The sequence below is a fragment of the Rhinopithecus bieti genome, unplaced genomic scaffold (genome assembly GCF_001698545.2).
Source record: "Rhinopithecus bieti isolate Rb0 unplaced genomic scaffold, ASM169854v2 scaffold_8928, whole genome shotgun sequence".
NCBI classification, from domain to species: Eukaryota; Metazoa; Chordata; class Mammalia; order Primates; family Cercopithecidae; genus Rhinopithecus; species Rhinopithecus bieti.
Window position 1 is genome coordinate 209,510 of NW_016806076.1, and position 15,068 is coordinate 224,577.

Genomic DNA, 15,068 nt, shown 5'->3' on the forward strand with positions numbered 1-15,068 from the left:
CTCTGAGGGAGCTTTTAAAATATATTCCCTTAAAATTCTGATTCAGCAAATCTTGAGTAGGACCGAGGCTTTTATATTTTGAAAAGAGTGCATTGAATAACCAGAACCATTTAATTAAAACATCTATTTATAAATTTAAGTCCTTCCTCTCCTCCAACCCATCTATTAAATCTTGCATTCCTTAATGAACCTTTTACCTGCTATTCCTGCCTCTAAGCATCCCCCTCCAATGTATATGGAGAACAATCTTTTAAATATTTGCATCACTTAAGTTGTGAGTCTACTCTGATTCTTCACTTCCAAAGATTTCCAATCGTCACTCCGGGCATACTTTTCCAAACCAACAGTGTGTCACAGCCTTAAAATATAAACTTATGGAGGCCACATGACAGACCACTGCATACACTGGTTTAATATCATCTCTACTCAAGTATAAGCCCCTGTGGCCTCCGCCAGGCTTTATTAGATTATCATGAGAGTTGTGCACATAAAATGTGCTAAATAAAAATGTTTAATGAAGAGTGAAAAGATGACCCAGAATATTCAAGACTTTCAGTTGTCCCATCTATCCTAACACAATTTCAAATTCTTCACTTTACATTTCAAACTTTATTTCCTTCCATTTCCCCAGCCTATCCTTCCATTATGGTTGGATCACACTCAACCAAACAGATACAGCCCCAAGTGTACTCCTGTACACATCTCTGCTCATAAATTTTCCACTGCTGTGATGCCCTGACTTTCTTATAAAGCTGCCCACGCCCTGACTGTGCACCCTTTAAAGAACAACTCATATACCACCATATAAAATCTTCTCAGGTCTATTCCCACCCACAGCAACATGTAACTATCTGATATCCTGTAATCTGGCACTGAAAATGTACAATCTAACAAATGGCTTAATATTGTTTTATTATAATTAGTAATGAACACAAAAATCTGTAAAAAACATGTTCATCACAGCATTATCGAAAATATTGAAAATGGACTGACAAATAGTTAATAATGGTATGACTATACAAATGAATAGTACTTAGCCATTAAAAATTAGATTTTCAGAAATTTTTTATTAGCCTGAGAAAGTGTTAAATACAAAAAATAAGGACATGAAATTATATGTACAGTAGGACCCCAGTTACACAAAAAATGGGGAATACAAAAAAATTAAACAGAATGTATAACTGTAGAATTATTGGTGATTTTATCCTCTTATCTTCATTTATTTGTTATTTTTCTAATTTCATTCAATTAACATATATCAAATTATAATTAAAAATGTAAAGAAACTAGATTTCCAAAATCAAAGTACACAGCTTTGTATTTTCATAGCTGTTGGCTACACCAAGGACTAGATATTGTTAAGATGAACAAACTAATTAGAATTATAGCTCCACTTATTTTTAGCTTTCTCAACAACCATTTCACTCCCTGGATCATCCTCCATCTGTCATTAGCGATGGGAGCAGTGGACTCTGACACTCATTACTCTCAGAAAAGCACCCTAATTGCACAAGACAGACATATGATTTTTGAGACCCTCTTTCAAGATGTAAGTTTGCTAATATATATAATAATACTGATTTTTTAAAAGTTGCCTATTCAAAGTTGTTTCAGTAGAAAAGAATCTCACATTCAATTATAAATAACCTCTCTCCAGGCTAAAAGAAAAAATTAGAAAAGCAGTTTATTAGCACAAGAGGACAAAGTTCTCTGGATAACTAAAACACAGCAAATTCCCTGTCATCATGCAGAGATATTTAATTAATTGATTTAAGCAAACTGATTAATTAAATGTTCTGATTTTTAAGTTGTTGCATATGATTTAATAGTCTTAAAATCATGCTGAATATCAGCTATCAGAAAGAAAGATCAAATTATAAAATTCTTCTGGATTGTAACTATATCAAGATCAGGGTCATCTGTCTGAACATTAATTAGATTTGTACTACAAATGAAAAGAAATAATTGCTAATAAAGAGGTTTAGCGCAGGCTTGTAGGATATAAATCACACTTAAAACACACACAGAACTACAACATAGAACCAAACAAAACCAGGTTTTTAAAACTGCTTCCTCATGTTTGTGTGTATAAATGTATGCCTTCTTAATTTTAGAACAGCATTCTTAACCTCAAAGCATCATTTGCAAAATAAAGATAATTCAGTTTCCCCTAATATTTCATGGAAGAAAACTGAACTTCTGTGGCATCGTAAGAAAGATATATTTGGCCTTCATCCCCAGTTCCTGACACAAAGCTCCTAAATCCCTTCGAATTTCCTAAGGTAGATTATGGCAGGCCCCCTAGAAAGCTTCAGGATAGGAATTAGTTGCCAGAAAGACCAAACCATAATTAAAAGCTTGGAACTTTCAGTCCCACCCCCCAACCTCCAGGGAGATAAGAGGGACTGGAGACTGGATTAATGATGGATCATGCTTTTTTGATGAAATCTCCATAAAACCCCCTAACCAGTGGAATTCAGAGAGATTCCAGGTTGGTCAACACATCAGGATGCTAAGAGGGTGGCACACCTAGAACGGGTGTGGAAGCTCTGTGCAATCCCCCCATACATGGCCCTATGCATCTCTTCCATTTGGCTGTTCCTGTGCTGTATCCTTTATAGTAAACTGGTAATAAATAGAGTGTCTTACTGAGTTCTGTGAGTTATCCTAGCAAGTTATCAAGCCTGACTTGAAAGGTGTGGGAACCTCTGACATTACAGCTAAATCAGATAGAGTGCAAGTAACCTACGGACCCAATACTTGCAACTGGCATTTAAACTTGAGTGCAGTCTGATGGAACTGAGCCCTTAAACCTGTGAAGTCTTAAGCTAACTCCAGGTAATTAGTGTCAGAATTGAGTTGAATTGTTGAACATCTAGTTCATACCCAGAGAATCAGAACTGGTTGTTGCTACTGGAAAACACCCCAGTTTCCTAAATATACTCTCTGTTTCACTGAGGAAAGATCAGCTAGTAACTTTCAGAAAGCCTTTTTAATTCAATTTATGCTCAAATAATTAGAGTAAATAATGAAAATGAACATTTAATATTTCCCAAGAAGGTATGTAGTGTCTCTTAATTCTTAATAGTTTAAAGTATAAAATCAGTCAATCAGTCTTTTTAGAACAGAGCATCAATTCCAGCAGGGCTTACTTGCGTGTGTGTGTGTGTGTGTCTGTTTCATTTGCGAGCAGTTCTTACCATAGTAACATTCCCCATGGGGCTGTGAAAAAATTTAGTCATATTCCCTATGACCCTGGATTTTCCTTCAAGCAAGGCATGTAGAAACAGCTACTCCAAACATTATTTTGGCCACTTGTATCATTTATTTCTCCTGCCCTAATTTTTCCTTATTGAACTTTAATTTGCTATCAACTCGCTAATTTTCTGAACCATCAAGTATTTTACATTATATTTATTTTGTTTTATAACTTCAAATTCAAAAGTTACTTCATCACCAAGATCACTGATGAAACATCTATTTAAAAAAAGGAACCACAGACAATTCCTATTCAAGACTGGTGGGAATTTTAAATTACACAGCCATTCAGGAGAATATTTTCCTAATATGTATCAAACATCTTCAAAATATGTATTCCCTTTTGTCCCAGCAATACAAGTTCTAATATTTCATCTTCAATACATGATCAGAGCTGCATACAAAACTTTACACCCATATATGATTTGTAGTATTATAATTACCAATATTAAAAAAAAAAAAAACCTGTCACCAGTCTGAATATCTAATACTAGAGATCAAATTGTGGTATATCACCTAACTCAACTAAAATGTTTTCAAAATATTTGAAGCTATGGAAAAATATTTTCCACATGACATTAAATGTACAGTAAAACATAAAACAGTAAATGCAATGAAACTACAAATTTTAAAAAATCTACAGATATACAGACATTAATATAGCGATAGATTTAGAGACAAAAGGGGAAAGGGAAAAAGAGAAGGAACGAACAAAAGAAAAGAGAAAGATAAAAGGGGTAAAGAAGAGAAAAGACAGACTTACTGACCAAAATAAAAGCAACCCTTGACCATGAGTTGAGGAAGTCTGAAAGATATTATTTTCTTACATATACTTTTCTATATGCACTAGTCCATTTTGTACTGCAATAAAGGAATACCTGAGGCTGAGTAATTTATAAAGAATATGGGTTTATTTGCCTCATGGTTCTGCAGATTGTAGAGAGGAATGGTGACAGCTTCTGCTTCTAGTGAGGCCTCAGGAGGCTTTCACTCATGGTAGAAGACATGGGGAGCTAGTGTGTTACACAGTGAGAAAAAGCAAGAAAGGGAGGGAGGTCCCAGACTCTTTTTCACAACCAGATCTCAAGTGAAATGGTTACCACAGGGAGGTCCCAAGGCATTCCTGAGAAAGCCATCCCCATGACCCAAACACCTCCCACTAGGCCCCACCTGTAATTTTGAAGATCGCATTCCAACATGAGATTTGGAGGGGACAAGTATCAAAACCATATCACTATAGTTCCCAAACTGTCACAATAAACATTATAAGACATATAAGACAGAAAACTATCTTAGTACTGATCCTACAGAAATTGTCCCTATTCCATATTTTTCTAAGTGGAAATCATAGAATATGCAGAAGACTGTGAAACTGGACCCTTATCTCATACCATATATAAAAATCAACTTAAAATGTCATAAAGACTTAAACATCACATGAAACCATAAAACTACTAGAAGAAAACAAAAGGAAAGAGCTGCATAACCTGGGTCTTGACAAAGATACTTTGAATATGACAGAAGGACAGGCAACAAAAGTAAAAATAGACAAATGGTATTGCATCAAACTTAAGTGCTTTTGCACAGCAAAGGAAACAATCAACAGACTGAAGGAACAATCTGCAAAATAGGAGAAAATAGTTGCAAACCACATCTCTTATAAGGGGTTAATATGCAAAATATACAAGGGACTCCAAAAACTCAATAGCAAGTCCCATATGCACAGGCAACCAAAGCAAACATAAACAAATGGTATCACACCAAGTTAAAAAACTTCTGCACGGCAAAGAATACAATCAACAAAGTGAAGGGACAACCCACAGAATGGGAATAAACATTTGCAAACTATCCCCTGACAAGGAATTAATAGCCAGAATATATAAAGAGCTCAAACAACCCTATAGGAAAAAAATCTAATAATCTGATGAAAAATGGGCAAAAGATTTGAATAGGCATTTCTCAAAAAAAGACACAGAAATGGCAAACAGACATATGAAAGTGTTCACGGCATCACTGATCATCAGAGAAATGCAAATCAAAACTACAATTAGATATCGTCTCATCCCACTTAAAAGGACTTACATCCAAAAGACAGGCAATAACAACCACTGGTGAGGATGTGGAGAAAAGGGAACCTTTGTACACTGTTGGTGAGAATGTAAATTAGTACAACCACTATGGAGAACCATTTGGAGGTTCCTCAAAAAAACGGAAAATTGAGCTACCATATGGTGCAGCAATCTCACTTTGGGTATCTACTCAAAAGAAAGAAAATCAGTATATTAAAGAGATATTTGCACTCTATGTGTGTTGTAGCACTATTTACAATAAGATTTGGAAGCAACCTAATTGTGTATCAACAGATAAATGGATAAAGAAAATGTGGTACATATAGACAATGGAGTACTATATTCAGCCATAAACAACAATGAGATACAGTCATTTGCAACAAATGGATGGAACCAGAGATCATTATATTAGGTAAAATAATCCAGGGACAGAAAGACAAACATTGCATGTTCTCACTTATTTGTGGGATCTAAAAATCAAAATAATTGAACTTTTGGACATAGAGAGTAGAAGGATGGTTGCCAGAAGCTGTGAAGGGTAGTGGGGGACCTGGAGAAAGGTAGGGGAGGTAATGGGTACGAAAAAAATAGACAGAATGAATAAGACCTACTATTCAATAGCACAATAGGGTGACTACAGTCAATAATGTGTTCGTAACTCAAAGGATAAATGTTTGAGGGGACAGAAACTGCATTCTCCATAATGTGGTTATTTCACATTGCATTCCTGTATCAAAGTATCTCATGTACCCCATAAATACATAAACCTACTATGTACCCACAAAAATTTTTAAAAAGATAAAAGTTTTAAAATTCAATGCAAAAAAAAAACTAAAAATGTGCAAAATACATGAATAAAAAATTCTCAAAAGAAGACATATGAATAACAAACAGGTGTATTTTTTAAAAAGCTCAATATCAGTAATCATTAGGGAAATGCAAATGAAAACCACAATGAGATATCATCTTACCCAAGTTAAAATGGCTTTTATCAAAGACAAAAGAAAACAAGTGTTGATGAGGATGTGGAGAAAAGGAAACCTTTGCACACTGTTGGTGAGAATATAAATTAGTACAACCTCTATGGAAAACAGTATGGAGATTTCTCAAAGAACTCAAAATACAACTACCATATGATCCAGCAATCTTACTTCTGTGTATACATCCAAAGGAAATGAAATCAGCATGTCAAAAAGATATTTGCACTCCAATGTTTGCTGCAGCATTATTCGCAATAGAAAAGACCTGAAATCAACCTGTATCCATCAATGGACTAACAGATAAAGAAAAATATGTAATAATGAAATGCTACTCAGTCTTTAAAAACAAATTTTGTCATTTCAGCACTAATGAACCTGAAAAACATTATGCTGAGTGAAATGAGCCAGACACAGAGAGATAACTTCTGCATGATTTCACTATATGTGAAATCTAAAAAAGTCAAACCTATAGAGACAGAGATAGAATGGTGGTTTCCAAGGGTGGGGGGCCAGAGAGAAAAGGAGAGATGTTAGTTAAAGGCACAAAGTTTCACTTAGACAAGAGGAATAACTTCTGGATTTCCATGATACAACATGGTGACATAGTTAATAATGTTTTGTACACTTTAAAATTCCTAAAAGAATATATCTTAAGTGTTCTCACCACACACAAAAAATAAGTGTATGAGGTGACTGTTATGTTAACTGGCTTGACTTAATCATTTCTCAATGCCTATATATTGAAAATGCCATACTATATACTGTAAATTTATAAAATTGTATTTGTTGATACCTTAATAAAGCTGTAAAATAAGTAAATTAATAAAAGAAGATTTTAGCTAATTAAAAAAAGAAAAAAAAGAAGAAGCATTTTGTATGAAGTCTCAGAGCTCTACACCAATCAATTTTTGATTGTGAAGAGAAGCTTAGCCTGCAGCACTTACCTCTGCAATTCTGAGCCATCTTCAACTGTAAACTACACCACTGATTCAACAACAGCTTTGGTGTAGACAAGGGGAATGAGAATGAAAGAATAGAATTTGCACATTAAACATAACTTTAACTGAAATTTTAAAGGGCTTTCAGAATTGAGGAAACATGGTCCATGAAATGAGAATTCTGCCTCCTAGCTTCTCTAATCTACCTTCCTGATCAGCTTTCCCAAATTCCACTAAGCCCATTGACTTCAGCCATTTCCACAGCCCATTTCCATATCCCTTCCTCTGAATGCCTTTTCTGTTCTTTTCATGAATTCAAAGGACACACAGATTTTGGAAGTGTGACAGAAAACTTTCCAGTATGACCAAGCAGCAAACTACTACGCCTTGTATCCCCAATGCCATGAATACTGGCTTACAGTAGGCACACTACTAAATACTAGTGAGTAAATGAATGAATGAAGACATCAATACAGGTCTTCCAATCACAGGGCTACTTGGCCAACTCTTAACTCTGGCTCTTATCAGTAAGCCTTTGTCAATTACATATTAGGAGAATAGCATTGGAGTGAGAATAGGTTAGGAAGAAAACCTAAGTAGTTAACCAAAAGGTCACATCTGTCTCTCTTCACTCAGTAAGACATCCTTTCTTGACTATTTCCACTGAGTCTACTCTCTCCAAACTATGCCCTTCTACAGTTTAACCTTAAACTTTCACCAAAATAATTATTGAGTTAAGAAAATACAGGAAAGATAAAATCTAATTCACATACAGTTTTAAGTCAGAGGCTAAGCTAAAAGGGAGAAAACCAGATTTTATCTAATGTGAGACCTACTCTAAATACTTGCCAAGAAAGCAAGAAACTGAAAGATGCTGGCTAACGCTCCCTAAATTACTGAGATGAATGTAATAAGGCAAAGTGTGAGTGCAGGAGGAAGTCCTCATGTATCGTGATGGTGAAATATGCATTTATCAAATCCCAGTGTGGGGTGCAGCAGAGCTGGCAATGCTAGAACAGTAAGAAATTACAAGACTTTTGAGATAATTAGTTTAAGTTTCAGTAAAGTTTGGACAAGGTCTAACATGTAATTTTTGGATTAGATCCATCTGACAAATTTCCTAATTATTGTTAGAGTTTCAACACATACTGTACTGTAAAGTGTTCAGTAGATTAATGTCATATGAAATTTTACATAAAAGAATGAGGATTTACTCGAGATTTCAAACTTTTCTACTCTAATTATTAAAGGCACCTGTAGAAGCCTTTCCAGCAGAGTCTGTGCGTGACAGGAGGCTTGCAAAGATAAAAGGATACAGGCTTCTTTTTTTCTTTCTGTTCCCATCAAAACAAATCAACTATCTATCATTTTCCTCTTGTTGAAAAAAGAGTTAACTGAGCATGGATTTTAGTTATCTACAGTCTCTTAACACTATTTTTTTAAATTCCATCCCACACTCTGCCTTTTGATTTCAAACTGCTTATTTGTTTTGTCACAGGAATGATCTCTGGATTCTGGCAGAAGTTCACATGAGAACACGCATCACACATATTTTATAAGCTAACAGAAAGGACAGTGATTCAGAGATTTAGAACCATGTATACATGGCACGACCAGCAATCACATTCCACTACGTAAATCCATAAAAGGAAAGGGAGCAGATATGTACTATTAACACGGATTTTTAAAAAATATTTTGGAAGAACTATAGGTGTTTCTTGGTTACACTGGTATTTCACACACTGAAATTGACATAATCCTCATCACAAAGATGAACATATTGTTCATATGGTACATTTAAAAAGTCTGATGAATTTACATAACTCAAATTCATAAACGTCACAAATTTGGATTCTTGATAAGGCTATATACACCCTGGCGGTGAAAAAAAGTCTCGTGTCATAAAACACGAACGAACATAGGATGCATCCACAAAGCAAAGAAATAACCAGAAGAGACAACTGAGAGAGGTTGTGTCAATCTCAGGGGAGAGACCAGGCTTTTCAGGACCAGCTGAGCCAGGGCCTGAGCTTCAAGGGAAAGAGGAGATTAAAGAGGGGAGGTGATGAGGTACAGAGTCCCTTGGAAAAGGCAAATGGCCCTAACCAAAAAGTCATTTTGTAAATGACAAATCAGGAAATGGATTTTTTTTTTCTAACTTCTACTATGTAAAGCCTTCTGAGTACACTGAATATACAAACTCAAAAAAGTGCAGTCCCACAGAAACATTTTCTTTAGGGCTCATTATTAATTCTGATAAAGGATTCTACTTCTCATCAGTCTCACTCATTTAAATTTAATCGAGGAGAACACCACAAATTTCAGACAGCAAGTGACAGTGTGTCATGGCTTCTCTCAAGGCTCCATTTTACAAGTAAATCTAATACTTCCTTTATTACAGTCTACATGGATTTGCATGCCTAAAATCAAAATAGAGCTCTTACTTTCACTAGCCTAAAACAGCCTATTAAGAGAGAGAGGGATTGTTTCACAAACACAGAGACCTTCCATTCTATACATCTTCTGGCACATGATGCCCTTTGCATTTCTGACCCTTTAAGCTCACTCTTTAATTTGTTCCAGATAACAAACACACAAAGGTAATATAGATCTTGTTGCAGGTTAGTCATAACTTAGGACTGATCTTCTAGTTTCCAGGTTCTGTGGATAAATATCCCCTGAAATCAGAGAATAATAGATTCAATCCACTTTTATACCACAGAAGTTGCTCTTCTTCACTAAAAACCCATCAATTCATAGGATTCATGCTACTTACTCCACAACCCCATTGAGTACCACTACCACCCCAAACAAGCTAAATACTAGAAGACCATTTTTTTAAAAATATAACACCCATGGCCCGGCGCAATGGCTTATGCCTGTAATCCCAGCACTTTGGGAGGCCAAGGTGGGCGGATCACAAGGTCAGAAGTTCGGGACCAGCCTGATCAACATGGTGAAACCACGTCTCTACTAAAAGTACAAAAATTAGCCAGCCATGGTGGCGCGTACCTGTAATCCCAGCTACTTGGGAGGTTGAGGCAGGAGAATTGCTTGAACCCTGGAGGCGGAGGTTGCAGTGAGCCGAGATCACACCACTGCACTCCAGCCTGGGGGACCGAGCGAGACTCCGTCTCGGGGTGGGGGACAGGGAACACCAATAAACAGCATAAAGCATAGGGTTCATGGGCACTAGGGGAGGTCACACAAAACAGAAATTCGTCTCTAGTTCTCCTCCTTGTAACAAGGACCGTTCAAGGTCAAAAGAGTCAAAAATTCTGTAGTCTAACAACTGCTATCTTCTCATCCTAGACAAATGTAATCATGTATCCCATAATAATGAGGACACCTTCCAAGAAATCCATCCTTAGGCCATTTCATAACTGTGTGAACACCATAGAGTGCACTTACACAAATCTACATGGTATAGCCTACTACACATCTAGCCTATACAGTATAGCCTATTGTTCCTAGACTGCAAACCTGTACAGCACATTATTCTACTAAATACTATAGGCAACTGTAACACAATCATAAATATTTGTGTATCTAAATATATCTAAACATAGAAAAAGTACAGTAAAATACGATATAAAAGATTTAAAAATGGTATACCTGTATAGGGCACTTAGATGAATGGTTCTTACATGTCTGCAAGTTGTTCCGAGTGAGTCCATGAGAGAGTGGTGAGTGAATGTGAAGGCCTAGCACATTACTGCACACTACTGTCAAATTTATAAATACCACACACTTAGGCTACACTAAATATATTTAAAATTTTTTCTTTCTTCAACAATAAATTAGCCTTAGCTTACTAAAACTTTTTATCTTATAAACATTTTATATTTTTTTAACTTTTTGACTCTTTTGTAATTATACTTAGCTTAGAAACACATATACATATATACATTGTACAGCCATATCCAAATATTTTTTCTTTATGTCCTTATTCTATAAGCTTTTCCTATTTTAAACTTTCTATATTTATTTTTTACCTTTTAAACATTTTTGTTAAAAACTAAGACATAATAACATACATGAGCTAGACCTACACAGGGTCAAGAACATCAATATCAATGTCTTCCACCTCCACATCTTGTCCCACCGGAAGGTCTTCAGGGGCAATAAAATGCATGGACCTGTCCTTTGATAATGCCTTCTTGCAGATTGTGTCCTGTAGGATCTTCCTGAGACTGTTTTGCAATTACCTTTTTTTTAGTAAGTACAAAGAGTACACTCCAAAATAATGATATCACTACCAAATATTTATGTATCATGCATAATTGTGTCATACCTGTACATGACAAGAAGTGTAGGTGTGTATACACCAGCATCACCACAAACATGTAAGCAATGTGTCGGGCTACAACATTATGATGGCTCCTAAGTCACCAGAAGACAAGGATTTTTCAGCTTCATGATAGTCTTACAAGACCACCCTTGTAAATGTACTCTGTCATTGACTGAAACACTGTTATGCAGGGCATGACTGTATACCAAACATTCCAAACTCCATGCTTCACCTACCAATCGGAATTTGCCTTCCTCAAAATTTGGATCTAACCAATTAGAGATCATTAATCCAAACAAATTAATGACAGTCAAAAACTGGCCTCAAGCTGACATCACAGCCAGGCCCTGGTTCCCATGAGAGATATAGGCAGAATAGCAGCAGAAAGGACATCTGTTTTTTATTTTTGATGATGCCATTTGTATTATGCAATTTCTAGAGTCTTTTTTGTCATGCTATCTTGTGATAATGAAAAGGGTGTTTTACTGGGAATAGCATAAATCTATTTCATCTAATAAGTGGAATACTCAAGCAATAAGGACTAGCCTTGGAGGTATCAGTGTGTTAAGTTCAACTCTAGGGTAATCAATTAAAATCAATTGTTTAAAACCATAAAAATGTTTCAAAGTAGTTCCTGTTGTAAAAGATACTCATATTTTTACCTTAACATGGTTTCTGAGTCTAATTGTCCTTTCAGATACTACAAAAAAATTGTAAAAGTATCACCTCCTTACAAATATTACTGCAATACAGAAAATAAAAGAAAATAATTTACACATATAGTATATGTGACAATTTATCTTAAAATAGAACTTTAGAGATCTTCTTATAATAAAAACATGTATTTTGCTGGATGAAAAGATTGTTCTGCTAAATTTATTTTCCTGTGTCATTATAGGAGATTACAGATATGCAGGCTCACGGCTCAGATCCGGACTTCTGAAAGACAATTGTTACTGAGGCTGAGGTGAGGACACGTGGAGAGGTGAAGAGGCCAAAACTGAGAGGCCATTTAACGGAATACTGCCATAATCCTACTTCCATCTGAGAAATGAAAGGTCCAAACAGGGCAACAGGAGAAAAAGTGTCAGGACAGAAAAGACATAACTGAAGTAAAATCAAAAGTACTTTGTGATCCATTAGATACATTATACTAGGGAAGAAAAGATATCAAGAATGACCCCCAAGTTCCAGCTTGCACAACTATCCAGATAGTAATAATATAAACTGAGAAAAGAAGGCAGAAACAAAAGAGACGTGCAGGAAGGGCCAGCTAGCACCACATGTTTCTTACCTAACTGCAAGGTAGAGCTGTGCTAGGCCATTGGGAAAATGAAACTGGAGCTCAGAAAAAAGATAGATATTGAGAAATCATGTGGGTGGCAGTTGAAGCCATGAAATAGACTGAGGCAAAAAATCCAAACTTACTTTTGCAGCAGCAAAGGTTGTTTTAAATATTTTAAAATAATTCTGTTTCTATCAACTGTTATCTTAATTCAAAGGTAATAATAAACCTTATATTTATCAGAGAACTTTTCTAGCATAAAATGACTGAAGTAACATAAACATCTTAACCATAAGCCCACATAATTCGCCTCTCTATAGACCATTAACATTGTATTTTTACCTACAATGACAAAACCTATGCTCATCATTCTAATAACCATTCTGTGTAGTGTGTGACAATTCAATGACAGAAATTCAGTTCCACAAATATGTTGTGACAGCATACCACACCTGAGGCCCAAATTGTGCTAGAATCCAAACATAAAAAGATGAATTAGATATATTTCTTGCTTTTTTTACAGTCCATAGTGATGGGGGAAATGATGGAAAGAGAAAAGAAAAATTTAAGAACAATTCAATCTGATAAAATAAAGTCAGAGAACAAAGGACGACACCCATAGGATCATCCTAACTGCCAGGCTCCCCTACCCAAAAGCTCTTAAACTTACACTGAGTCTCTAAGAAAAAGAATGGCTGGATTGCCTGAAGTCACCATCCACCCATATCACTGCCTTTCTACAAAACATGCAAATACCACAGGAATCTTATTGAAGGCTTCCGTGGTTATTTAACATTTATTATTATTATTATTATTATTATTATTATTATTGAGATGGGTCTTGCTCCATCACCCAGGCTGGAGTGCAGTGGCATGATCACGGTTCACTGTAGCCTCAAACTTCTGGGCTCAGGCGATCCTTCTACCTCAGGCTTCCTAGTAGCTAGAACTACAGGCGTGCACCACCACACCTGGTTAATTGTTTTTTATTTGTTGTACAGATGGGGATCACCCTATGTTGCCCAGGCTTATCTTTTATTATTATTATTAATTACAATAATTATAACTATTTTATAGTAAAGTACAACTACAATTTATGAATGATGATTATAAAAATGGAGATTAAACAAATAATTGAGGCCATGATGATGGATAAATTAAGAGGCACCAAGAAATAAACCAGTAATTTTCATGAGGATCTCTCCATATAAGTTCTTGTACTTCATGTAAATGGTTGTAGAAAGTGGAACAAAATTTCAGGAAATTTGGACACTGACCACCCAAACCCAAGGCAGTTCAACTTCCAAGCTTCATGGTTGACAAGTTCTATCTGGCCCGGCTAGACTATGACAGTATAACTGAGGCCATTAAATTGCTTTGTAACTAAGATTGAATTTATCAAAGAAAGATGACACGTAAGCAGAGAAACTTGAAATGGCCATGAGAACAGCCATAGCAATGAAACACCTCAAGGATACTCGGCTGTAATTGTATCCAAAGCCTAGGCTTCTTCTTCCTTCATTATAGTTAGTAGTGGCCCGTTTGAATTACTTATGGTGACCATGAGCTTTCTGTACAGGAAGGAATGTGTACATGTGTAAATCCACAGAATTCTGTGAAAATTGATGTTATGTCTATGGTTTTCCCTCCCTAAACTCTCATAATTACAAATGATATTTTGTAAATATTGAGATTGAGCAGAAAAGGTATATATACTGTAATTAAGGCATGATAGTGGGCTCTGCTTTGAGTAAACTGGTATTGATAAGAGATATTTTAACTGGGTGTCAGCCAATTTTGACTCAACCTTTTTTTTAAAAAAAAAAAAAGCAGCAATGCTTCCTGTTTCATCTTAACCATCTAAAATGCCTTAAGGGGCACTTTTAAATTAAATTTTATTCACTCAGTATGGAAGACTTCTTAAACTAGATACATATAGCACATTAAACCTATTTAAGTGGTAAGGGGGAAATGATCAGTTTTACTGCATTAAAATTAAAACTTGTGTTCATCAAAGACATCATGAAAAAGTAAAGAGGTAAGACACAGCCTAGGCAAGACATTTTTAATGCAACTATTCAATAAAAGGTGACTATTCCTAGTATCTAAAGAATACCTATAAATTAATAAAGAAAAGATAATCCATTAAAAATGGGCAAAACATATAACAAGCAATGCACAGAAAAGAAAATACTATGCAAACATATAAAAGACAGTGGCATATATGCAAAAGAGACATGTTAAAAC